Source organism: Corapipo altera, unplaced genomic scaffold, assembly GCF_003945725.1.
Source record: "Corapipo altera isolate COAL_440 unplaced genomic scaffold, ASM394572v1 255, whole genome shotgun sequence".
Taxonomy (NCBI): domain Eukaryota; kingdom Metazoa; phylum Chordata; class Aves; order Passeriformes; family Pipridae; genus Corapipo; species Corapipo altera.
Window position 1 is genome coordinate 1,322,603 of NW_020884929.1, and position 24,612 is coordinate 1,347,214.

The 24,612-nt window shown below is 36.6% G+C and overlaps 1 long non-coding RNA gene across 1 annotated transcript in view; it reads left to right on the forward strand.

The window, feature by feature from the left end:
- The window catches only part of LOC113954559, a 50,706-nt gene that overhangs the window by 4,450 nt on the left and 21,644 nt on the right, over positions 1–24,612 (forward strand). The window contains exons 3-6 of the long non-coding RNA XR_003530269.1: positions 6,567–6,671; positions 20,113–20,143; positions 22,627–22,678; positions 22,841–22,923. This is a non-coding gene — a long non-coding RNA (uncharacterized LOC113954559). The remainder of the gene's footprint in view (positions 1–6,566; positions 6,672–20,112; positions 20,144–22,626; positions 22,679–22,840; positions 22,924–24,612) is intronic.

The window sequence follows — 24,612 nt, forward strand, 5'->3', positions numbered from 1 at the left end:
ACATAAAAATAGATTTTTTTTTAATTTATGTACTTTTAAAGTATAGATTCTGTTGGATATATATTTAGAGTCAGGCTGAGTTATTTAAATCAGTTCCTTGTCAGCACCTGACTTGGTGTCAGCAGCTACACATTGAACAATAGATTCTTAAGATGTGACTTCTGGCTGATAATTCATAAACATTCAAGTGGAAGTTAAACTTCTGCCGCCTCCTATGGAAACTGCACAATTGTCCTTTACCAGAATCCTTACTGAGAGGAGTGATCTGCTTCTCTAGAGTACATTTCACTTCTGTGATTTTCTTTATTTTGGAGAATCAAGAAATATTTAGGGATTACGTTCCAGCTGCTTTATTTTTTTCATTAAAGCATCCAGTGGGAGAGTATGAACTTTGATGTGAGACTGCTTTCACTGGAGATTACCACCATAGACAGATGATTTTTTTCATTACCTGCTGTAATGGACTGCACATTTCCAGGAGCAGCAATAACTATCTTCAATAAATATCTTCAAAATTAAGGGCCAATCCACCTGTAGGAACTTTTTTTCGGCCAGATATCGCAGACTGAGGCCAAGAGGAGGTAACTTTTAGATAGCTAAAGAATGTGTGATGTGTAAAATTTAATTGTATTCAGCTATAACAGTAATTCATAGATATGAGCTCAAAATATGTTTTAAGTTATTTTATCAGTCTGATTTATGCAGTTCATTGTTCTGACATAGGCAGTGTTCATCCCACCAGGGACCAGGAGAGCAATGATGACTAAGACCACCTCCTCCTCACTCATGTAGGCCAGAATTCCATGCTTGGCAACTCAGTATGTACCTCATAACTTGAGTTAAAGGATCAGTAAATCACGTTTGGACAAGGTAGAACAGGATTTGGGGTGCTCTAGCTTTGTATCAATGCAATGTCATCAATCCTCAGGAGCTGGAATTAGAAATTATCACTGCATGAGTAGCCAAGATGCTGGAAGCCAGCAGCAAGTGCCTCAAGAATGAGTTTGGCACTGTTAGGCTGGTACACAGCTCATCAACAAAGCCTAAAAGTACAAGAAAATTGATATTTATATTTTATATTTGCCTTCAAAAAGCAGACCTACTAAAAGTGAAAGAAGAAAGAAATTTAGATTAAACCGGTCAGTATAATGGGCTCATAGTCATTAGGGTTAATAACAGTAAAAAATTAATCACCTAATTCACTTTGGGATTTACTTAATAGTCAATCATATAACATTTTTTTACTGAATACATTTGAAATGGTTTCTTCAGTGAAAAATGCTCTGCTCTCACATGTTCAGTGTGTGCAACCGAAAAAGAACTCGCGTAAGATAAATGACATTTCGGGTCTGCTTCTGAATTTTTTTTACTGCCCAGTGGTTATCCTGGTTATTCCTATAGAGAAGAAGCTTTAAAGTTTGAGACACCTGTTGTTTCTTCAATTCTTCTCATGAACACAGTTAAAAGGCTGGAGTATAGACATGGAAAGTGTAGGAGATGGTGCAAAAAGGAGGTAAAGAAGTAAAACTAGACATGTAATATATACCATGTTGGTTTTAGTTGTGCTAAAGCAGTACAAGCCACTCATGAGCAAAAGGCTTTCACTGCCCCCAGAATACCAAGGCCATGATTCACACAGAAAATCTCTGAAGGACTCCTTAGTTTGATTATGTAGATGCAAAACTGCCTGATTGATTAATCAACTAGGAAGTGACAGCTCATGGAAATATTTGGCCACAGTCTAAAAGAGAAAAATGAGGGCATAAAACTAAGCAGTACAAGGATAATTCTCCATTCATTACAGACTGTGGGATAGAGAAAAGGTTGGAAAATTACTTTTGATTATGAAGCCTGGTTCAGCATCAGCCTCTTACTTTCTCATTAGCACTTTTGAAAACTAAGTCATGTCAGTATTTTTCTTGTGCTGCCACTCTGTTTCTGTGCTTGTCTTGCTTTTCTGCATTACTGTACTGGAAGGGATAATTTCCACTTGGATAATTGTCCTGCTGTCATTTAATTGTAAGCCTGAAAACATCAACTATTTTAAAGTATGATGTATTTTCTGCACTTTCTGTATATTTGCCTTTAAACAAACACAGAAATACTGTGTAACTGCAGGGCCTGGATCTTCAGGCTGTAGTAATGCTTGCTGAGCATTACTACAAGATTTTGTTCCACCTGAACTAGATTATATGGATCCACGTTATGTTGGATTATTTAAGTGAAGATAAAAATATAGAAAAAAGAGTAGGGTTTTTGAAAGGGCTTTTTGCACTCTGGGAATCACTTTGGATTTAATACTGCTCTGTTTCTTCCTTTCTCCTAATTTTTATTATGACATCTGTTGCAAATACAACATGCTTAGCTGAATGTGAAAAAAGCAAATGTAAAAGGCCTTAAAATGAAATCAGAGATTATTTTTTTAGGATAATAGCATAGTCCACACCAAGCTCTGCCATTCTATGCAGAACAAGGGCAACCAGAGAAAACTCCTGCTGTTTCTGAGATGACCATTCAGTCCATCCATGACTGTTAGTAATTATGAAGGATCTCTTTCCTCATTACACGTGTGTATCATGGCTTTTCAACCCCAGCTTAGAATTTACTGAGGGAGTAGTACTAATAATGGAAGTGTTCATTCAATAATAGCAAACAGAGATCTGCTTCATTAAGATAGCAAACAAAATGCTTATCATTATGCAACGTGATCCTTGGGACAGCAGCTCTGATTTGTTCCTGCCAACAGCCGTAGAGATGCATCTTCTGTTCCTGGGCATTCATTACATGAAAGATTCTTTTTAAATCTCCAGTTGAAATAATGTAGTAGGTTGACCCTGGCCAGCAACCAAGCCCCCACCCAGTCACTCTCACCCCCCCCTCAGCCAGACAGGGAGAGAATTGGATGAGCAAAAGTGAGAACTCGTGGGTCAAGGTAGAGACAATTTAGTAAGTGAGGCAAAGCTTCATGCATAAGCAGAGCAAAATAAGGGATTTATTCAATACTTCCCATCAGCTGGTGGATGCTCAGCTCCTGCATTGAAAGCAGGGCCTCAGTGCTCATAGGAATTACTTGGGGTGCCAGAAAACCATAACTGTGAACATCTCCACTTCCTCCTCTGTTCCCTAAGCTCTCCTTCTTGAGCCTGTCATAAGGTAAGGAATGTCTCTTAGGTCAGTTCAGGCCATCTGTATCCACTGTGTCCCCTCCCAGCTTCCTGTGCCATCCCAGCCTACTCACTGAGCAGGGAGGAGGTGAGAGAAACTGCTGCTGTGTAAGCACTGCAGCCACAGCCAAAGCACTGGTGTGTTAGCACTGTTTGAGTCCCAAATCCAAAACACAGCACCACAGAGGCTTCTGTGAAGAAAATTAACTTCACCCGAGCCAGACCCACTACAAAGAGTTGTAAGCAACCAACTACATTGAAAAGCAGCTTTGTAGAAATCTCTGAGATTTTTCTAGGCACTTTTGCCACTGTATTCCCACTGTAGTTCTCCCTTGCAGGTGGTGTCATCAACCCTTTTGGAAACATTCCCTAGATAAGAGTCTACTTACTGAGTGTCTTGTTGTTGCTGCTACCCATCACTTCATCACTAAATACTGTCAATATGATGGTTTTAAACATTTTCCAGTTCTTCTTACGTTTAAAGAGAACTTAGGTTTTAATTGCTTTTTTTAATTGTTCCAGTCTTCTGTTAAGGCTATTTCTTCATTTGTTTTGTGGAGAATAGTACTGAATAACATAGGGTAAGAAGTGAAGCATTAAAAAGAGATGAGAATTGTTTATGAATATCTGTGTTACCTGCTGGAAAGAGCTCTTGAAAGAGTTTTCCTTAGCTCAGACTACCTTTTTTTCCTACCTTTTTCCCCTTTCTTCTTTAGTTAATGGAATTTCTCTGTGGCCATCTTCTTATATATGTTCTCTGGTACTTTTTTGGTATAAATGAAATTATTCTCTAACATAGCATTCAGTTGCCCTGCAAATGTTAGTATTGCTTAGGTAATCAGAGTTTTGAGGATTTATTTCTGAACTAGAGCAGATCTGCCTAGTGTTGACATCTTTGAAAAGGTTGACTACTTGAAATTCAGTTTTGCCTGGGTGATCCTGCCATTTTCCTGAGAAAAGGAAAGTGTGACATTAACAATTGTTAACATTTGGTTACAGGGCACTTATTATGAAATGACACCTGAAGTATTCTATATTTCAACAAATTATTACTGAGGATGCATTTTGCTTTTGAATTCAGGGGATGATGTTGAATTTGATATTCATTCAGAAGTACTCAGTGCAATTTACAATGACAACCAAAAATAATGAATAATATATTTATATCATCCATTAATAACCATCCATCCATTTGGAAGTTTCATCCTAATGCATTCTGGAAATCTGCAAATTAATTATGCAAAACCCTGAATGAATATAAAATTGAAATGCTTAAGAATTTAAATGATGCAATTAAATGCTATTGCAGGTAACTTGAAGTTATTTTCTTCTAATACTTACTCATCAATCTTAATTTCAGTACCACCATTTAGAAACAGAATCAGCTCCTATGTCTTGTCAAAATATTGGAAGTTTGAGCAAAGACTGTATTCCTGTTCCTTTGATTACATTATTTTCAGACATGCATTTAAAGCCTTCATTTAAACAGAACTGACCTTTTTAAAGACAGATTACAATGCTTCAAAATCAAGAGGGTGAGATCAGTGGTCTCAATTCTCATTCTTTAAAAAAACCCAACAAATCCAGCAATGAAAAGCGATCTCAAATCATAGATACCTAAAAAATTCTATTTAAACTCTGTAGCACTGGCAGATCAAAACGTAGCTAGAGATGATTAAGATTTTCTAACCAGGCCGCCTCAGAAGTTCATATACAATATATATTTCTATTATTGTCATTTTTAGTTACATAGCAATATCTTGCTTAATACTTTCTATACCATGCTATACCTTGGGGTATAGATTTATGTCCCTGGCAACAGCTCTGTGGCACCCTGGCAGCATAAAACCAATTTCTGTGGAATTTCTGTGCTTCTGCTGTTACCTCAGAGACTAAAGAACTGGAAAAGGATCTTTCCTGTTGCACTGCAGAGCTCTGCTCCCATCCTTCCTTGTAGGTAAGGTACAGCTCTTCTCCCATGGGCTGTCTAAACTGCTTCTCTCAAAAAGTAGGAGTTTTTGTTTTGACAGCTGGCACCCATCCTTCTCTTATGGCTGGTTTGTCTGTACATACCTTGTCTTGACAATCAGAGAATATACAGGAAAAACCATAAAAGAGTTTTTGCAAATAATAATTTATACTGTAAAATAATAAGAGGCCATGCATACTCTATCCCAGTTAAAAAGCAGCACGAGGGTGCAGAAAATCCAAGCTGTTGAGTGTGTAATAAAGTGTGCAGTGAAATCTTCAAATCTGTGTTTTCCTTAAGGGTTTGCAGATTTAATGCTTCAGGGTCAAAGGCAGGCATCCACCTTCCCTCCTGTATATCTTGGCCCTTTGGGATTCCTCTCTACAAACATCAGCCTGAAAATCCAGGATGAGTGAGGGCTCTTGTCCATTGGAGAGGTTCTCACAGCAGTTGTTTAGCTGTGCCCCAGCTCACAGACACCTTTTTGCTTTAAGAGTAGTGACACACTTTTAAAATCTCTCACCCAGCTTCACAATGTGGACTGGAAGGCAGCTCATGATGCTAAAGACTGTTATCTTAATAAGTCACCCTTATTGAACAGGTCAACCTTCAAATCAAGTTTTCAAGACAAAACAAGAGAATAAAAAATAAAAATTCAAGTGAAGACAAATGATCTGTAGGGTAGGCAAGGCTGAAATACTTTCGGTAAAAAAGTTTGAAAATGCTTTGATTTAAAGAGCCTAGTTTAAACTCTGGGGAGAATGTTTGTTTTGTTGAGGGTGAAATTATTGAAACACTCATTTTGAAAAACAGCTTGAGAAGGATATCCATCTTATAAAAATAGTTAACTTTTTTCCTGCATTGTTTTCATTCTCTTTTCACATACAGCAGTAAAATACATAAATTACAGTAGTAAAATATCAGATTTGACAGTTTTCAAGCCAAATTTAAGCTAATGAAAAATGTGAAGAAAGTTATTTGGAAGTGAAGTAGGACTTTTTTAATTAAGTAGGTTTTGTCAAATCATATTTATTTTTAGGTTGCATTATCAAGTCATATGTTTTAAAGGCAAAAACTCATTAACTATTTCTCATATGTTCTTTAATAAAAACAGTTGAAAATCCCTCAATACAAACACTTTGACTTTAAATTCTGATTATTAAATACGATTTTACATTAATATGAGGATTTTATATGTGTATGTGCATCCACACATTATATTTATTAAATAAAATCTAGCATTTGATTAAAAGTTTGACCACAAGATTTTTGACAGCTGCTACTGAAGTTTCTGTATGACATCATTCAGCCCGGTATTTTATTATCATTTTTCTTGCATTTTGAAAGCAAAGTAGTGAGTTCAGCAGCATATAACATTCAAAGAGCTGTGTCATTGCAGAACAAAAATGGGATGTTTTATCTTTCCTTTCCAGAGAACAACTTAGGGGAGCACAGAAACATGAGGGAAGAGGAGGCCCTTTGCTGATATACGGGTGTTGACTGAACGGGGTAAAGCAGCCTCGGACTCCACTGGAAAGGTAATCGATGTCCTCCTTTCAATCTTACACAAGTTCTGCAATCTCATCAGAAACACAGGAATAAATATTTAGCTTCCTTCCTCTCCTCCCCTGACACCCTGACTTTCTGGATGCAGGGCGTTAGCCGTTGCATTAGTTTATTGATCTTTTAATGTAGGATCTAACTTGCTTCAGGGGCGCTATAAATACAATATCGCCAAAGTCCTGCCATATCAATATTCATTTCTTTTTATTGATTGCTTGCCACTTCTAAATTCTGGGTACTGAATTAATGTATGCTGAATAACTGCTTCGATTAATGAAGCAAAAATTGGCTCTGACAACCTACACAAGCTGCAGAAATGTTTTCTATTACAAAGCTAATTATTTCTTTTTTTACAATCTGCAATCACTTTCATAATTTGGCTTATCCTTGGAACGTCACTGGAAGACACAGAATAATGAAACAAAAGATATTTATAAACTTTCATTATTTACAATATCATACAAGAACATCCTTACTATAAGTCCTTATTTAAACACTGGAATTAATAGGTGAATGTGACCAACTCAAAATCTTTCAGAAGGTGAAATTTTAGAAGATTGATTTGAGGTGTTTCTTTTTTGTGTGACTGTTTTGGCACACAGAAAAAATACATCCATGTCTGTGTCTGTTACTCACACACACAGATATACTGTTGGATGAGCTATAACACCAGGTAGGTGAATATATTCATGAGTACTTATTCTGAAACGTGGTCAAGGTGTCATAGTTGTGCTTTCTATTTCCTCCTTTGCACAGCAGGTTTCTCTTCACAGCACTTGTTTTTCAGTTACCAGTCAATCTTCATATATTTGACATTTGACTTTTATTGAACTGCATCTTTTGCAAAAGATGGGGTTTTTTTCCTTTCCTCCTTGTTAAATGTAATGTAGGCCTCTTTTTTTTTTCTTTTTTTGCCTGAGAATTCTTCTCTAAACCTTAAAGTCTGCTAGTAAAATTTTCAAGACTGTGATGGTATAAAAGCCCAGGGTTTCCTTTGTTGGGGTTCTCTCCCCTGAGGCACCTAGCTCTAGCTGTTATTTTTTTATTGCCCTATGATTAAATTATTTTAAGGATCAGGATGTCAAGACTCTGCTATGGGAAAACTGAGTCCAAGCCACTAAAGAAACCTGGTCTGACTGTGTGAGTGCAGGGGTTTAAGTACCTAGAACTAATTTATTTTCATTTCAGAAGTGGCATATTTTTCCTTTGCAGTATTTGTAAATGTCCTGGGCTCTTTTGAATAACCTGAAGCCATTTGTCTTTTGAATATATTACAAAAATGCAGAGAATAATTTTGAATGAAAATCCAGAAGTTTGGGTGTGTGTTGACTTACCTGATCTGTTGGGCTGAAGTCCTGTAGGGTTCATGATAAGGCATTATCATGAGAGATTTTATTATGCAAAGAAATAAAACCATCACACCTAAACTTTGATTTTATGTAGGTAGAAATCTCATGGGAGACATCAAAGAGTATGAATTGAGTTTTGTATACATGTATTTATAATATTACAGCCCATTTTAATGGACATTTTTCCAACAGAAGATAAACTTGGTTTTAAAGTTTAAACAGAGAAAAAATTAGGTGGTTTCTATTTGTTTATTTACATTCTGTACTTATAATATTTAACTAATTTTTGCTACATTTTTTATAGTCTTATATTCTTAATTTTTTATTGTCATTTATATGACAGCATAAATGACATACATTTCCCTCCCTGTGAAGAGGTGAAATTAGGTCCAGTTCATTCCTTTTTAGACTTCCCTGTTAAATGGGAATACTGAATGCAGTTGTTAGATTGTATTGTCAAGCTGTGTGGAATGCCTTTAACTTATCTATATATATAGCACAGGCATATATATGCCTTTAACTTATCTTTATATATAGCACAGGCACAGGCTTGCTATTACTAGGGAAGTTATGCTGTGTCTTCTTCATCTGAACACAAAGGTACAATGACAAATACAGAGACTGCTACAGGAATCTGTCCTTGGGCAGGGTTGAACTAATACAGTGGAAGGACAAATGCTCATTTTGGATTGATTGATTGTGAATGCCCAAGTTTAGGAGGGATCCAACAAGACCCAGACATGTGCACTAGATTAACAAATAGAATCTGAAAGCTTTGGGACAACTTCTGAAACATTTTCTTTTCCAAACATCAACATTTCAGTTTTTCTCAGATCGGTATCCATCAGCTGCTCTTACAGGAGGTGATTTTCCGTGGCTGGTCAAATATCTATAGAGGAATACATGTTGAATCTGCTCATGTCACACCTGTACACATAATGACACAGCAAATGACACATAATCAAATGTAATGATGTAATGCTGGTAGAGAAAGCACATCCTATCTTGTGGTTTCTCCCCAAAGAGAAAATCCTCCAGACCTCCCCAAACAAGTCACTTCATATGATATAAGAACGTGGTCTTTTGGCTTCTCAGGTATCTTAGTAATATGTGTGCTTATGACATCTAATCTTAGCTTACATCATTCATACCTTAGTACATGGTATGATGCATTGTAGTGTAATGTGATTGATACAACCTGATTTGCAGAGCTCTCAATGACAAATGGGTTGGGAAAATGGGTGAAGAAAAGGTCATTTCTTTGATATAATTGTCGAACTCTTTTCTACAAGAACAATTGGTTTAAAGGATTATCAAGAACTGAAGAGGATTTGCTGTCACATTAGATACAGGTCAAGAGTTTGTGAGTTTTAAAAGGTAATTCACAGAAGTATTTTAGTGGTATTCTGTGTATAAGACTGGGTTCTGCTTCTGTGTGCATATGAACTCAGGTCTGGCTTGCAGGTGTAATTCAATCACAGGGGGGAGAAAGATGGAGCTGTTCTTGCAACAGCTTTGCAAAGCACAAATTCTCAACAGCCTCTGCTTCAAAGAGAGAATACCTGGATCCCATTCCCCCAAATACAAACCCAGTGCTCCTGTTCTGGCAACCTGCCTGTTCAGCTGATGGCCACAGAGAACAGGAAGCTCTAATTCTTTCCCAGACACACACTCCCCTTTCAACTGTCTTTTGTTCCTAAATCTTGGCCTGTTTTCAGAGAGAAAACTCCTGATTCCCTTCTAAATCTATACTTGAATATGTACCCCAGGAAAACAAAACAAAAACCAACCAAACAAAACAACAACCAACCATAGATAGGTTAATTAAACTTCTCTACATTATGTCACATTAATCTCTTTAAAGGAGGAAGTCCATTAATTCACCAGTGATACAGGATGTACAGAGTTTAACTTTTATTTTGAAGTCTTTCATTGGCCTGCTGAATAACGTAAGGATTTGATTATCTCATGCCAGAGTTACCTTATTTATGAAGTACTGATAAAGATGCTACTTATTCTGTAAAACGCTTTCAGAGCTATGGTTTCTGAGAGGATTAGTTTGTAATTCTGTCAGCAAACCTACTTATATTAATCAAACCCCCAGTCATACCATCAGTCTTCTTAAATTTTGGGGTTAATTCTTTAAATAATGCCAGTTTGTTGCTCTGCAGACAACACTATGAGCTAGGCACTGATGTGTCTCAGAAGCCACTCCATCTCTTCCCTGCATGTTGTGCTGTTCCTCCTCTCTCCTGTTCCTGAGTAATCCTCCTTTCAATTTTAGTGAGTCAGACAAATGTTCCCAAAACAATCTTTGAATGATGGCTTTGTAAGCAGCTAAGTGAAAAGGGAAATCTGCTGTGCAAAGCTTCTTTGTTTATTGTTTTTGCTGACTGCCTGAAAGTGAGGTCACAGTAAGCTCAGAGGGCTTGATAGAAATGAAATAATTTAACAAGAAAATACATCTTCAGAAAGATGACACTGCAAAATACCACACTTACCAATCTCACATACATACCTATCATAGTTGTTATTAAAATGTGATTATGTATAAATGAAAATATACGTGGCTTCCAGATTTATGCAACTCAAACATATAACTACTGTAGTTTCACATGAAAATAAATCAATCCAGCATCAAAATGAATGCATGAAAGCAAACAATTTCAGTTCCTGGGGTCATCACAACCTCACTGAGACTGGGAGGTCTCCCAATGATATAGAAGCAGAAAATGGTGGCAGCATTCTCTTAATACTGCTGGCAGAAACAGGGATGAATTTTCAGAGTAAAGAGTTCTGCCATGTGCCCTTTACATATGTTCACTGATTCCTTTGGCTATAAATGCATTTACATCTGAGCAAGAACAATAATCACTTTTAAAAAGTTCAAGAACAATGTTATCAAATATTTTTTATATTGACCATCAATATGATCATAAAAAAATTGGATAATATCTGCCATTCCTACACCAGAATTCAGTAAAAGTTCTAAAATAGCAATCATCATATATTTATGCAACTAGATTAGCCTCGGGCTCTGGAATTTATGGCATTAATACCATTAATTTCTAATGAGCAATGTAAAAAAATACATAAGATGACAAGAAAACAGGTTTTGTTATTTTTTAGTTATGTGTCATAACAATGCAGAGATTTCTTTGGCTTATTTTTCCTGGATTTTAGCAGACGGTGTTATTCAGCTAGCGAAGTGTATGTAGGGAAGTTGATGCATGTTCCCACACTTTTTTTGAGAACAAAAATTACTAAGTTACAGAGTGGAGATCAGAAGTCAAAAGTTGCTTCTGTATGGAGTGTGAAGAGTAACAATATTTTTGTGCTGGTCTATAGAAACCTGTGCAGAAGAACTAAAATTGCTATTTAAAGGTGAAAAAAAGCAGCTCTATGTTCCTGCTCCTTTCTGAACAGGCATTTAGCTGCTTTGCTGCTCTTTTATCCAAGAGAAATAACTTCCACAGTGATGCTGATTTTTTTTCTTTGACATTTACCACTAGCAAGAGAGAGCATCATTCTCTTTCATTGCTTGGAGTACTTACATACGTTCCTCCAGTGATCTGTTTTCATGACTTGTGCTTTTCCTCTGAAGCTTGACCCTTTTAACAAGACCTGTATGGACTAATTTGCAATAAAAAAGTGTCCCTGTCATTTTTCTGAGTCCCCACAAGTTTCTAACTTTTGCCTGTGCTGAGCCTTGTTGCTAAACATGAAGCTGAAATACTATTTAGCAAATAATCCAATAGTGTAAATTTTTACTTATTCAAAATTACTAAGTTCTGGTTTGTGGGTGACTAAGCAAAAAAATTGAAACACGACTGGGAAAAAAAAAAAATCATGCAAGAAGCAGCAAAGTCTTGCTGACCTGTGCATTAAAATAGGAAGGTTCTGAGTGGTGGCCTCAGGCAGATAATCATATGTGGAGTGATGGGAGTAGACTACTGGAAATACAATTATAAAAAATTGATGAGTTGCTAACATAATGCTATAAAACATCAGCTGCTTCAGTAGCTTCGAGAATACAGGAAACTTTGAAATATTGACACAAATATGCTTAGAGTGACTGTAAGGCATCAAAATCAAAAAAGTGGGGATAAAAAGCTTAAAATAAGAGGCAGATTAAACTGCTGGTAAGGTTCTTCTTTTAACTGAACTGACTCTTATTAGACTGAATTCCTGTAAAGAGTCTAGTGCATAAAAATAAAGCATAAGCGTAACTGAAACTGCTTTTTGTAGCATAACATCTTTTATTTCAATGTAAGTTAAGGATGGTTTGAACAGCTGAAGTGGAATTTTTAAGAGGAGGAGTTTTACCTGAATATAAGTTTCAATGCTAGAATGTCAGTACTAAACAGCCGGAGACAAGCAAACATTTTTGCAGACATTTCTTGTGAGTTTTGTTGTTTCTTCTTGTAGAGGGGGCCACAGAAAAAATGTCACTAAGGTTGCTCTGAATTGCTATAGCAAGATTAAATTCCTTTGTAACATAAATGAGATGTGTAAAAATTATAGGCCCTTGCTCATGTTTTCAGCATATGCAGAAAACAGTTTCCTCATATTGTTTACAAGCTTAAGAAACGAAGTACCTTGACAATATTATAATTGTTACAAAAATGTTACCATATTTAAGCTTCATCTGCTTGGGGATTTTATGGTGTAGTTCAGCTAGGAGGGTAGGACACCTGCTACCTTTCCATGTGCAGGAACAGATCAAAGTAATTTAAAAAGCACTATTTGTATATGATTTTGTTAACTGTTATATATATTTATATACATATAAGGTATTCAGGCTTGGTTTGTACTCATACTTACGGACACACCATCACCAAACAGTCCACCACACCTCTCCCCAGCCTTGTGAGCTCCAAGGAAACACTGCAGGAATTCATCACTGAAATGAGCAGCAGTGTGAAGGCTGCACCACAGCTGCACAAGGAACTGGATTTTAGCCCTTATCCCACCATTCTTGCTCTCTCTGGGCTTGCCACAGGTTTTTGCCTCTATCCTGACTGTCAAAGCTGCTGAAAGAAAACTGGTTCTAGAGAGGAATTTGTGCCTTCTGGGTACTTGGCAAGAGGCAGAGAATTCTGTCATTCCTGGAGAGCTTAGACATCAGTTCAGCAGAGGGATTGATCTGCTGGGGCTGGGTGTGAGCTGTTCTGGTGATAAGGATATCAGCATCCAAAATATAACCACGACTGTAACGTTTTGATAATGTGGGAACCCAAATAATGACCATTTGAAAGGCTCTTTTCAGACAAGGATTCCCTTTTACCAGGATCTCCATGCAGAGGTTTATAAGGTGTGATGCTTGCTTAGGAAATTGTTCCCTTTTCTCTGCCAATTTAAAGTGTACACAGTTAGTGACTGAAATAGAGCAATGAATGTTATCTAAAGAACTGACCTACTCCTATTTCTCTTGGAGCAAGAGAGAAGAGGGGGGGAAATTAGGTTAAAAAGGCAGTATTTTTGTTAGTTACAGGGTACATAAAAATTCTCATTCATTTAAAGAAATAAACTGCAACTGTAACTTTGGATATTGGTGGATGAAACTGGGGCATTTTTTCATGCTGCACTTGTGGCATTAGGAGTAGCTGTACTTGTTGGCACTGTATCACAGTACATTAAGTAAGTTCAGGTTACCTGTAATCTTTGTATCACAAATGATCCAGCACAGGTCATAAATTCTGTAAATGTGAGGTTGCCTAAAATAGAGAGGAAAACAATCAGTCATTCTCGTAACCTGATCTAGCCTGGGTAATCACAAAAAAGGAGTTGTGACAGGAAGTAAAGGAAAACATGGTTCATTTAATCTTTTATAAATTGATAAAGTCTTGCAGCTTTAAAGGAATGACCCCTTTCAAAGCCAAATAATCAAATCCATCTCCTGTCAGTTTGGGGAGATTTATAATTGCAAGCGGATGATTTTTTAGCAATACTGTCAGTCTGCTTTTCAGATCAATGCCAATGAAATATTTTGTTTACGATTTAACCTCCATTTCCCCTAGAATTTGTGACTTTTAATACGGAAAGTAGTTATGTCCAACTCTATCGATCCACTGGTAAATTAAATGGCAAACAAAAGCAATCGTATTATTTCATCAAAACGCTCTCAATGGGGAGCAAAATTCTTTATTAAAACAGGCTATGTTGCACTGAAATGAAAAGAAAGTTTCATTTCAAGAGTGATCTTTTTAAAAAGCAGAGAAAGACCTTCGCATAGCTGGATTTATTTGATGGGAATAGTGCAAAGGTAATAAAATTGAAATTGTATATTGAATTTCTTTTCCTTCGTATAAAGACAAAAGACCCAAAAAGAAGGTGTAAAACTTACCTGAAATTCACATGTGATAAATTTATTCCAACAACATATTTTCTGGTTTTTTTCTTCAAGTAGTTAATGAATAACTTTTCTGTTTGGAATTATTGGGTTTATGTATTTTTATTTCCTGCCAAATCCTCTGAAATACTGTGCATAAAGACAAATTCTATGTAAGTTATATATTCACAGTGAGAGTGCTGTGATGCAAGGACATTGTGAACACTTGGATAAAGAGTTTCAGAAGAAAGGGAAGGGCAATCTATTTACTAAGTAAACATTTTTAAGAGCGTATTTCCAGCGTGGAGTAAGTTAATATTTCAGCCACGTAGCAGATCAAAGAACCATAGAATCCTTCAGGCTGGAAAAGAGCTTTAAGATTATCAAATCCAACCGTTATCCCAGAACTGCCAATCCCACCACTAAACTATGTCCCCAAGTGCCACATCTACACATCTTTTAAATAACTCAGGGGATGGTAACTCAATAGAAGAGTAGACTCTCAGCAAAACAAGGACACTCATATAAAGATTTATTCTTATGTGCCATGATAATTCTATAAAAGACTAAATAGCTAGCAAAAAGTAAGTGGATTTAATAGTAAACCGTGATTTTAAAGTGTTTTCTTGATCACACTGACTTGAAGCACTTGAATCAGTACCACCCTCTTAACAAATTTCCAGAGAGTCAGATCTGTGCAGCTTGCAAAAGCTAGAGTTTATCCATCTGTAAATATCTTCTTTAAGATGGTGTTGGCTATTTAAGCTTGAGGCAACATGAGAAAATTGATATTTTTATGATGAAATTCAACCTGCTACAAATAGGGCACCAGGAATCCTTTTAAAGGTAATCATCTACCTGTGTCTCTGCAAGCAAAATTATTGATGCAATGAATAAAAGCACTGTGGCATAAATAACACATTTGTATATCCCACATTTTAGATTCTTTTCACTTTTAGGGGTATGTTTTTCAACGGAAGCATTTATGCAGAGAGCTCACCTTTCAGGAGCAGGTATAGCCTACTGGTTTATTTTCTTTTGCTTCTCATTGTGACTTGTTCATACTGATAAAAGCCTATTTTGTATAGCACGAGGACAAGAACATGACTTGAAAACTTGCAACTCTGCCCAGCACTATGGCAGGATGAAATGGAAATTTGTTCTTGCTGTTTCCACAGATCTTTTTGATGTGAATAATAAAGCCAATAGAAGGAACAGGATTGCTGTTCCACAAAAAGTTTCGAGTTTTACTGATTTTTGTTTTGATCTAGATCTGCCTAAAGTTGCAATTTCAAATTTTCCTACTAATTGAGAACTTGTAGAATTCTGATTCAAATCCACCAAAACATGTAATGAAGCAGCTCTCCTGCTTCATTGGCATTCTCTTCAGCTTTCCTGCTGCTGTTGGCACAGAAGCTGACAGGAATACCAATGTCACTGAGCAGGCAGGTTGTTCCCAAAATCTATAATTCTGGGCAGTTTATCCCAGAAGGGAACTGTACTTTGAGAAACACCAGCATTCAGATGGATTGACTGTTCCATGATCACAGAGCTCAAATTTTCTACCATTAACGAGGGTTAATGCCCTTCAGGGATTCAGCAAGGTTTTTTAGAACTCTTCCTGGCATCCACAGATTTCATCAGTGTCACTGATGGAGTGAATTGCCTCTGCTTAAGGCTCCCATGGTTTCTGAGCTCCAAGGCTCCAAGTCATTATAATGCAAAATATACAGGCACTGCTCAGGATTTGGAGATTTTTGTATCAGAACATGCAAATTTTCATTTATTTTTATCCTCTGCAGTGAACCTTTTGTCTCTAGTGAGAGCAAGAGCAAAGGTGGTGGCAGAGTGCCACCTGAAAATAGCCAACAGCCTGTTAATGTCATTTGCTCATATCCATGCCCCAGCTCTGACTAAGTCTACAGAGGCCACCTCATCTGGCCATATTTTAAATATTCTTCTTCTCTAGTGTCCTCTAGGTCGTGGTTGCTCTGTGTTCCTTACTGGTATGTACCTGTTTGCTGAATTAGATTTCAGAGAAAAAACTGTAAGACCTGTAGCAAAAAATAGCTTAGTCATTTTTGCAATCAGTCTCCCCACCTCTTAACAGAAACAAATTTAGGGCTGCTTCAGTGTAGGGAGAATCTTTTTTAAGAAGAAGCCTGATACCAAAATAAGATTAAAGTTGACATTTTGACTGTAGGTCCTTCTAGCTGAGGAATAGATTATTAAAATACTTTTAATTATAAAAATCACTTAGGTCTCTTATACTACAAAAAGTAATATTTTAGAGGGTTGGGCAGTATACACTCAACAGAAGAGCTGACATGGATTAATCTGCCCACTGGGATGCCAGTCAGCCAATTTGGTTCTCTCAATGACTTACCAAGTTCTGATATACTGAGGACTGAATTTGACTTATCATCAAAGTTCTATAAGTCAGGTGGGATTGATACTCTTATAACAGCTCCACTTGTTTTTCTTTTTCCTTTCTTTAATTAAATAAGAGAGTTAGTGAAATTGCATTTTCTATCTTTGCTGTGCAGACCCACAGAGCAGGTATAAAGCTGTCTTTGATGTGCTACGAGTTCATGATTTTAATCTAGCCAGATGAATTGCACACCTATATATTTTCTGACAGTCACAGTAGCCAGCCTACAGGAGCTGCTTGAGGAGCATAAATTAGCCATATGCCAGGGGGTTTCATTAACAAACATCTTAATATGAGCATTGATCTCTCGGAATGCGGCGCCTCGGCTGTAATAACAATGTTCAAGTTGCTCTATTATGCTTAGATGTGCATTTTCCTCTTCAGCAGATAGTAGAGTTATTGAGCCTTCCACAAATAAACCATGTAAGAAGCAGCTAAGTATGTTAAGAGCCAACTCCTGGTCTGCTGTAAATTAGTGTGGATTTGCTGACTTCAGAGGGGGGGTTCTTGCCATCCCTGTCCATATGAAAATATGGGCGCAGTGGCAAGCAAACAACCCGATCGGCTCAGATCACACCGAGAGGGCCCGTGTTCTGCTCAGTGTGGCAGCTGCAGCTGAAAAGGAAGTATCTGTGTGTAGACAGGACTTGAAAGAGCTGCAGAGCACTCTGATAGTGCTCAGATAATGCTCTGTGAGCTGGGAGCACTATCAGAGACCATTCAGAGCAGCAGCATATTTGTAATTTGTGTGCATCACACTTGACCACTGTGGGACCCGAGACAAAATGTCTCTTAGCTGAATGCTAACCTGCTCTGATCCTATGCCATTGATACTGGTAGAGACATAGACACACACACTTTATCCTTAAATATAAGACTGATATTTTAATAATTAAAACTATAACACTTAAAAATAAGTAGGATACTCGAAAGCTCAGAGTCCATCTGTTTAAATCGAAGATGCAGAAGTTTAGAGTACGAAATTCTTATGGGCAATTTTCAAAAGGGTAATTTTGTGACCAATAATTAACACTACAAGTTAGATAAACTAAAATAAGGAACATGCTATAATTTTAAGAAGTAAAAGCTAATTGCCTATTAAGGGTCAGGGAGCAAGAAGAAATTCCTTCACTACTAACATCTCACAGGTTGCTTGGAGGTAGATGATGAGATTCCATCAAGGAAATCATCATCCTTCTTTCTTTATGCCCTGTATGGACCCTGACAGTGGATCATAGGACTTAGCAGGGACATTTATAGCTCTTCAAGACAGATGGAAGCAAAGCTGTGGACTTGGTAGCAGGTATTGTGGCCAACACAGGAGAATCCATCACTTGGATATGTGAGCGACCTATTGTTGCTTCCCACTCTCTTCAATAAGGGCTTGACAGACAAGAATTCATGCTGTGTGGTACCTAAACTATAAAAAGTTTACTGGAACTATTGGTGAGTAATCGAGCTTTGGTTTGCACTATTTCCTGCAGCATCCAGTGCTCTGCACGTTACAGTTCTGTTCCCCTGACATCAGACTTTACCAAGAGGACAAGCACCTAAAAATGGACCAGGACATTAGCAAATCCACCCTTTCCTCTATAACTAAAAAGACAATTATATCTTAAAAATCATACAGTATGTTAACCACAATGCTGAAATATTACCACTCGGCTTTAAGGAAAGAACATTAAAATATTTCCTTATATGAGCATGCACGCACTCACCTGAACTTATTTTCAATGTTCCTCATGAAGATAAATCTCTTGCCACACTCAGTGCTTGTTAACAGTTCCAGTTTTCTCAGAAATCAATATTTATTCCAGAGAAAGTGACTGGATTTGGAATGGGATCATTTCATTTCTTGAAATCAGAACATGAAATCAGTTAGTCGCAAAACAATATTTACCACTTAATGCAATCTCTTATTTCGGATTTCTACTGTGCTAAATTTTTAGATCTGAATTTCAGTGGATAACTTTTGTTTGATTCCTTACTGGGGTCTATTCTCCAGTTAATGTGTTGTGTCATGAACTTAAGGACATACACCATCAATTTATATTCATTATTTTTCAAATAGTGGAAAAAAGCCTAAGCAATATTCAGCCTGAAAACTTCTTTCTAATTTTATCTTGCTTATTCTGATATACTTCCAAAAATCACAACTCAGTTGCATATCAAGATATTCTCAAAACTACAAAATAAGCTACTAATAGTTTGGAGACATTTTCAAATCCTTATAATTCCACCATTTAGGGAGAATAATTTTACAGGGATATCAATGTTTCCATGATTTCTGAACCTGATACAATGGAATATATCCTAGAGTTGTTAATCCAGTTTTGCGGATGAATAGAAATTATAAAAATATTTTTAAATGTCTTTTACACCCAATGATGACTCATGTTCATTATGTTATCTGGGTAGTTGGTTGGAAGCAAATTTTGTATTAATTTGTGAACAAGCAACATTAGCAACTGCAAAGGATGCTAATGATGCAAATGTAAAAAATGCTTGTTATGAAATTAAAATCTCTGACAGTGTACCAATATTGGATTTTGAAATATTCCTAATGCAGCTTTATTGGTGTCTGGAAAATGATCTAGCAAAGATTATTGCACTTTCAACTGTAATAACAGACTAATCATTCAGAATATTTGCTGGTTCCCTCTGTAATTTCTTCTATGCTACAGGAGACCTATTGGTGAATTTAAAAGGAAAAAACCAATCTTGTTAGGTTTTCTGTCACTCACATATAATTACCATGAGCAACTGTTTTTATTTTTCTCTAGATGTCATTATATTGCTTTACAAAAGTCTATGCATTTTATAAATACAAAAACATTTGAAGAATTCTGTTCTTTCATGTTATGCTGGAATTGTTTTTATGTTTTTATGTTTTATAAACATCCCCAAAAGGGCAGGATGAGCAGCTGAGAAGATTCAAATACTGGATTTGTGTTTCATTAGCGGTTTATCCTTATAAACTAAGTTTCTTCAGGCTGAGTTTTATATGGAAAACAAGGTGTAAGTCAACAATACATTGGTTAACATTGCTTTGAAAAGAGTTTGGTTGGTTCATTCATCCCTTTACTCATTCAATGACTGAAAAAATTATTTCCCTTAAAATGATGGGGGTGTGATAATCTAATGAGAAAAGTAATGTACTCCCATTTTGGTTTCTCATTAAAATAGTAGAAATAGAAGGGATGGAGGAAAAAAATAAATTTAAGCCTATGCTTCATTTTGGTTTGTGAGCATTGGGAAAAAATCCATTTAAAATTTAATTTTCCCTTTTTTCTCCTTCCTTTTAGGCCTTGAAGGAAATACCTTTCCAGCCAGCAGGTAAGAAATAAATATTCATACAGAATTGAGGAGGCAATATAATGGGTCTGTAACAGCAGTTGTCTCCATCTGTTGCATTTTGCTCATTTTACTCTATAATTTTCCTTTGGTATGGAGTTGCTGTACTTTTGCTTTCTGATCACACACCTTTACTCTGGATAGCATCTTGGATAGGAAGACAGATACAGCTTGTGATGGACATAAAATCTTGTCTATGCTTCCTTTTTGAGCCCTGATAGCAATTCCTGGGCATGTATTAGTTTCTTTAATACCAGTTTTTAATCAGCCAAACTTGCAAACAGACTAAAGAGAAAAAAAAAAGAGATACAGTGTAGTAATATTAAATGTAATTAAGGTAACAAAATCAAGAGAATATTGAGACTTACCAAACTAATAAAGTGATTTTTATTGACCTCTGTAGTTCATTTTCTATACAGATTCTAAGCAGAAATAAGAAGTTCCTATGGCCTACCAGCAATACCCTGTGTTGTTTTAATAGTTTCCTAAGGTTCACTGAAAACAGGAAAGCCAGAGAAGATCATGGGGTTAAAATGCAAGTTTTCCTTTTATTCTTAAAGTTACCGAGTGAATGCTTCTCATAAATTTCTGCGTTACTCTGTTAAAAATATTGGATGAATAACCATTTTTTTACCTGCAAATCTTTGAAGTATGAAAAGCAGAGATAATTTTAAAACTATTTTCTCATACCAGTGAATGGTATGAGGTATGTCATGTGAGGAGTGCTGGCAGACTTCATGTATTAAATCTGACCTATCAGTGAGTTATTTGTTGGGAATTTACTGTAAGGAAAAATGAATACAAGGGAAACCAACCAGTAATATTTTCTAGGAGAAACATGATTTCTAGGATTCACAGGAGAATTGTGATTTAAAATTCTTACCTGTGGGAAGTTGCCACTTCTTTGTGTGTGTGATTTACCTTGACATTTTCTCAGATCTGTGCTTGTTACTTGTCCTAAAATCCCAAAATGGCAAATAATATTTTTAAGCAATTTTTCTGTTAGAAAGATGAAAGAGGAAACCTTTCTGCATCACACAGATTAGGGATAGGAATGCTAAATAACTCTTACAGCCCTTCAAAGTTCAGTCTTTGAGCTTTCTTTGCCAATAAAAGGCATTTTGCTGGTATTCTCAGCAAAGCTGCCTGAAAATTATATTGATGCAGATATAAGTAAATACTACTAATGCTTTAATCCTCTATCAGAACTCAACTTTCATAATCTGCAGGTGGAATAGCACCACAGGAAAAAAATTGCAGATTAGAGTTATGGCTGGAAATTTAAGCTTTGAAATGAGAGGTCGTTGGCAGATACACTGAGCTTCAAAGGTACTGTACTCAGTGCTGGGAAGCTGGCAGCTGAGATTTCAATGAAATATATGGAGAAGATAATATCAAATAATATTATCTCTATATACTTTTACAACACGAGCACAAATAAAAGATTATTCTCTGATATTACAGTGTGAAATATAGAAGGTAAAGCTGAATACAATATTCTGGCAAGTAAACAGGCAGAGGAGACAATCTTACCTGAAACCAATGTATCAGAAGGCTCATGTGGTGTTTCAAACCTGTAGCATTTGGACAGATCAAGGTTCTCCAGGTACATTCCTGTGCTTTCCTACAGTACCAAAATCTAACAGAAAAAAGAGCTACAGCAAGTAACACCTAAAAGTATTTAAATATATTATTGCCTTGTAGGTACATCTGTGTTAATGATTGAGAATGACAAAAACACTTGAAGGAGAAATATTCAGAAAGATACTTTCTGTTCAAATCTTAAAATTAGTAATATTGTTTTACACTAGAATTTGGGAACTCCGCGTTTCACTCTAAGTGGCGCTGTGGCTGTGCTCTGTAGTTCTCTGGGAACTCAAGGAATGGTAAACAAAACTCTTATTCACCAGTCTGCAGATAGGGTTGGAAAGTGACTGGTGAGGTCTGCTTGCTGACACCTCATCAGCCTAATTACAGGAGGTCAGAGCAGGGACAGCATAAACTGATAATTATTTACATACAACGTTGCAGGATAATTGCTTGGGTTACACTGTCTGTCAAGGTAAGTGTTGGAAGTGCTTGAATGGCAGTGAATATTCTCAAGCATACATTTTTTTTCCTCTTAAGGATCTGATTCAAAACACATTAAGGTCAGGGACCGACGAATTTCAGTAGATTTGGTATCAGGATCTGAAAAGTGCAGGGTGCCTGAATTTATCTTTCTTTTTTTGGAGGAAGTGCACAGCACACTATAAGCAGGTTATCTCTGATATGGCCCTCACGACAGGGGGCAGTGTGTTTGCTCTGCAATTCCCTTGTTTGTTTAAGCTGCTCTACGCATTTCCACATGCACTGCATCCATTAATTTGTTTATTATTTCACAAATGAAGCATTGTCTTCTCTACAAGGATTGCCATTTGCAGAGAATCTTTCTTCTCAGTGTATTTCTCTTCTATTTCCTTAAGCACCACTCTTACCTGCTGTGTTGGACCCACACCAGTGCCTCACATCACAAAGGTAAATTAATGCATTGAAAATGCATAATGTCTCGTCCCTACATTCTTAAAATCATGGAGAATTTTTATGATCATTGCTTTAAAGCTGAAGAATGTGCATTGGTTTGGGTTTTTTTTCTCACTAAACCACTTATAAAGATGGAGTTTAATGTTTGCTTGACAGTGCTTCTGGAGACAGACAGGATGTGGGCTTGTACAGATTCAGAATATTTTGAGCAATTGAATCCACTTTGGCTCTAGATAAAGGTATGTAATGTAATGAATTTGGTAATGCTCATTCTTATTTTTAATTTAAATTAATATTTGTGACTTAAATGTAAGTTACATAAAAAATGTCCAGCTGTAACCTCTACCATTTAGAAGCTAGGAATGAAAAACATGACCTATAACAGAGATTCCTTCTGCAAGCAAACTGCAAAGAAAAATCATGTCAGTTAGATGTAGCCTTCACAATTGTCATCTGAACATTCCTAAGCAATCACACTTTTAACTGTTCCTGAATTGTAGCACTGAAATCCAAAAAACTGGGATGCAGGTAGGTGTAGGTATTTCACAGGATATTTGGAAATACCTTAGTCTCATGCTCTTAAATGAATAATGTATTTAATGACAGAATGAGTTTTACTCTGGAAAAAAAATTAAAATATTTACTGAAATAGAGTTTACTACTGAAAAAGCATTCTTTTCTTGATAAATACATAGCTGTCTTCTTACCAGCATACAAGAAAGCACTCAGGGCATTCCTCTAAGCTGTTAGTGACTTCATTGAAATGGACACTGAAAAGACTCCTGGTTTAGCTCCTGTAAATAATGTTTTTAGTAAGAGTAGGGAGACAGGTGAAACTGGAAGAATTACAAGAAAAGCTATTTATTAGCATTCATGTTACAAATTGTTGTCTCTGTGCATGACGTATTTGAGAACAGTTTTCTTTCCTTGGAACAGCAAAATCCAAATGCATATGTAAAAGAGGAAAGCATTCTAATTCTCTTTATTTGCCTCTACTGACAAAGCTTAGTTCTTGATGATCTGAGCAGTTTTACAGTTAAGAATTGGTCTCCAGTATTAGTAAATTCAAGGAGATTCAGATTTGCCAGCTGGCACGTTCTGAAAAATTGGGTCATATAATAGCATGGTGCAAATCCTCAAACCACCTCAGTATAAAGTTGTGACAGATGCTACCTCTTCCCTCACTCTAACACCAAACATCTCATGACAAGCACTGTGTGAAACAGAGAACTTTCCCTGGCTTAGTCTGATCTGTGTTTATCTCTAATGGCAGCTGCTAAAGTGCCTTGGCTAAATAAACCCTCGGTGTAAGTCAAAATGGATCCAGATCTGATCTTCTGTTCTTTTGGATGTACTTTTCATGTGTTTGCTGTTTTAATGTTTCAGTCCTTGTAGAGAATTTTTTAAGGAACAGAATTTTTACAAAGCAGTTCATTTTTCTTCTTCTTCTTCTTCTTCTTCTTCTTCTTCTTCTTCTTCTTCCTGGTATGAAATATTCTTAAATTAGACCCATTAAAAATCTACTGTGTTGCTGAGAGTGCACATGCTGGAATTCTTTTCCCCCACTAATGTGAAGTGGGAAAAGCAGGAGTATCATTATATTAATGGATTGTGGGAAATATCCTCAACTACCCCCCAGTTTACAAAGCAAAATGTAACCGTGTACAGAACCATAATAAAAGCAATCTGGCTGCAGAAGGCTGTAATAAAAGGATGATAAGTAAAATCCAGCTTCATATCACCATGACAAGTAATTCCTACCTGAATTCACTGATCCAAACCCTGCTCTCCTTTGTAAGACAAACAAGACATTGAAGCTGTCCTGAAGGCTCAGGGATGACAATGTGCTGGAGGTAGAATTTTGCTCAGGAGTAGGGACCTTCTAAAGTGTGAGACTTACATGAATCAAAACCATATTTGTGCTGGAA